This window comes from Panicum virgatum, chromosome 2N, assembly GCF_016808335.1.
Source record: "Panicum virgatum strain AP13 chromosome 2N, P.virgatum_v5, whole genome shotgun sequence".
Taxonomy (NCBI): Eukaryota; Viridiplantae; Streptophyta; class Magnoliopsida; order Poales; family Poaceae; genus Panicum; species Panicum virgatum.
Window position 1 is genome coordinate 32,311,576 of NC_053146.1, and position 3,730 is coordinate 32,315,305.

Consider the following 3,730-nt stretch of genomic DNA (forward strand, 5'->3'; position numbering starts at 1 on the left):
GTTCCAATCTGTTTAAATCCAAATTTGATCCACTTGCTGCAATTGAGGCAAAGAATGCCTTAGCTCAAGGGACATTCCCTCTGGAATTTAGCCCCTTCAAGATCAACAACACCTTAGAAACCATTCAAGAAGAAAAAACAGAAGTGCAGGAGAAATCAATAATGGAAAATATCTCTACCCCCAGCCCTTACTTGGGAACTCAGGAAGCTCCACTTGCTGAATCCAGTCAAGAAGATCAGGACCTGGGTTTGGAGAGTCAACCTACACTAGATGAGGGTGATACTGACCATCCCATTGGGGGAGACCTGCTGGAAGAGGATATTACACCTGCTGTGTTGGGGTCTCAGCCTCAGGATGGCAATGATGGTGACAATGCAGACCCAAAAACTGTGCCTACTGATCTGGGCTCTCTCTCTTTTTAAATGATCCAGCAATAGAGGAAGTCATCAATACTTCAATGGAGGAGACCCAAACTGCTGAGGAATCAACCCCCATGCAATCCAACATAAGACAGAGTGACAGGTTAAAACAGCAAAGCTTGGGGGGCATGAAGATTGCAGATAGAGCTGAAGCCCTCATGAAAAAAAAGAATCTAGAAGGTAACCCTTTAACTTCCAAGAACTCCTTTGCAGTTCCTAACAATTCTGATTTAATGTCTAAAGCTAGTAAATTCGGGATTGATACTAATAATCTTGATTTTGCAAAAATTGATCTGATGAAGGATTTAGAGAGAGCCAGAACAAGCCTAGCCACTAAACTTGACAACTCCCAAATGGAATGTATTAACAATGACACTTCTCTCCGCTTGGAGGAGATGAAGTACATTGAATGGCACTCTGATGGGTCAGATGAAGAAGGATTTCAGAAAGTATCTAATAAAAAAGGGAAAAGGAAAAAAAAAAGAATCACTCCATGAAAGAGAGACAACTCAGTAGTGCTAGCCCTTCACCTCTAGAGAAGGTGCTCACTACTGGAGAGGGAATATCCATGACTAGCTCTGAATATAACCTAAGAAGGAAGTGTAAGGTAAACATTAAAATTTAATTATGATAGGCCTGATTTAGAACTGTAGGGGTGTGTGTAAAAAGGGGATGTCTACCATGATTAAAGATCTCTTGAGTGAATATGAGGTTGACTTTGTGGGTTTACAGGAGACAATGAAAAAAGCTACTCTGATAAGTTCTTTAGAAAGATTGATCCTATGAAGAAGTTCATTTGGCACTGGCTGGCCTCAGATGGTAAATCTGGTGGCATTTTGTGTGGCATTAACATAAATAAATTTGATGTAGACAATGTGGTGGAAGGTCAGTTTTCTTTAGTAATGACAGCAGTAGATAAAAAAACTCAGAAAAGCTTGACTCTGGCCATTGTTTATGGCCCTGCGCATAATGATAAGAAAGATCAGTTCTTAACTGAAATCTCCAACATCTGTGGATCTAGTAAGTCCCCTCTGCTCATCGGGGGCGATTTCAACATCCTGAGATATAGCTCTGAGAAGAACAAGAAGTTTGCTGGCAATAAAATTAGTGACCTTTTTAACTGGGTGATCAACACACATGAACTGAGAGAAGTTGATCTGATAGGAGGCAAGTATACTTGGAGCAATAATCAGCAGGATCCTATTCTGGAGAAACTTGATAGAATCCTAATTTCAGAGGACTGGGAAGCAGAATTCCCGCTTACCAATCTGAGGAAGATTCCTAGGGAGCTGTCAGATCATAACCCTTTGCTGTTATGTACTGACCAAGAAAAAGTTAAAAAAAGCAAAGCCTTTTGCTTTGAAACCTCATGGCTGAAACAGCCAGATTTTTTGCCCAAGATCACAGAAATCTGGGAAGATCATGTTGTAGGAGCCTCAGCAGTGGATAGGTGGATTATCAAAATCAAAAGAGTTAAGAAATTCTTGAAAGGCTGGGGTTTAAGCTTAAAAGGACATACTAGAAAGTATAGAAGGATTCTTAGAGAGGAACTTTCAAAATTGGAAAAAATAGAGGAAGATGGCATGTTACCTGCTCTTTTATTGGAAAGAAAAACTTTCATCCAGTCAGAAATTTTGAGGCTTTTATAGGAAGAGGAACTGTATTGGCATAAAAGGTCAAATTTGACTTGGCTGCTGAAGGGAGACAATAATACTGGTTTTTTTCACATAGTAGCAAATGGAAAAAAGAGAAAAAAATACCATATTTAGTATTCATCAAAATGGTGAAGAAATAAAAGAAGAGGATAAGATTTTACAGCATGCAACTGATTACTACAAAGAGCTATTTGGTCCCTCTGATGACCCTGTGGTTTCTCTCGATGCTGTATGTTGGACCACAGAAGAACAAATATCCCCGTGTGAACATGAGGAGCTAATAAAAGGCTTTGATATTGAGGAAGTTAAGTATGCCATATTCTCTATGGAAAAGAACACATCACCTGGCCCTGACCACATACCAGTGGAAATTTTCCAAATATGCTGGGAAATAATTCAAGGGGAGATAATGGAAATGTTTGAAGAATTCAGTAATAACAACATGGACATTGGAAGGCTGAATTATGGGACGATCACCCTGATCCCTAAGATAAAATATGCTAACAAAATTCAGCAATACAGACCGATATGCCTTTTGAATGTGATCTACAAAATCTTTACCAAAACCCTGATGCTGCGATTGGAAAAGGTTTTGGAAAGAATCATTAATAGAGGGCAGCTAGCTTTTTTGAAGGGGAGAAACATTATGGAGGGAATAATGTGCTTACATGAGATAATCCATGACACCAAGTGGAGGAAAAAAGAAGGTCTGATACTAAAACTAGATTTTGAGAAGGCTTACGACAAGATAAATTGGAATTTCATTTTAGAATGCCTAGCTCAGAGAGGCTTAGTGGAGGAAAAAAGAAGGTCTGATACTAAAACTAGATTTTGAGAAGGCTTATGACAAGATAAATTGGAATTTCATTTTAGAATGCCTAGCTCAGAGAGGCTTTCCTGCAAAATGGTGTTTATGGGTAAAAGAGGTGATGAGCAGTGGCACGTTAAGTGTCAAGGTGAATGATAGGTTAGGAGCGTACTTCAAAAGTGAAAAGGGGGTAAGGCAAGGGGATCCTTTATCCCCCCTCCTGTTCAATATAGCTGTTGATGCTCTAGCCAAAATGATGCTCTTGGGACAGGAAAATGGACTGATTAAAGGTCTTGTACCTGAATATATACCAAATGGGGTGGCGTTGTTGCAGTATGCCGACGATACTATTTTATGCATACAAGATGATCTGGAGATGGCACAGAAACTAAAATGGCTCCTCTATCTGTATGAAAGCATGTCTGGCTTGAAAATCAACTTCAACAAAAGCGAGGTGATAATGATCAGTTAGAACCATGATAAATCTATGACCTACTCAGAAATGTTCAACTGTGCTATTGGAGAATGGCCCATCAAATACTTGGGGGTTCCTGTATCTGGCTCTCAATTACATGTTGGTGACTGGACCTCTTTGGTTGAAAAAGTGAGTAAGAGACTAGATGGATGGAAAGGTGGATCTCTGTCTCTAGGGGGAAGATTGACTCTCTTAAATTCATGTCTGACTGGCATACCAATTTACAGCATGTCAATGTACCGGCTACCAAAAACAGTGATTAAAAAGATTGACATTATCAAAAAGCGTTTCTTCTGGCAGGGTAGTGGGATGAAAAAGAAATATCACTTAGTGAAATGAGAAAAAATTTGTAAGACAAAACAGAAGGGGGGGC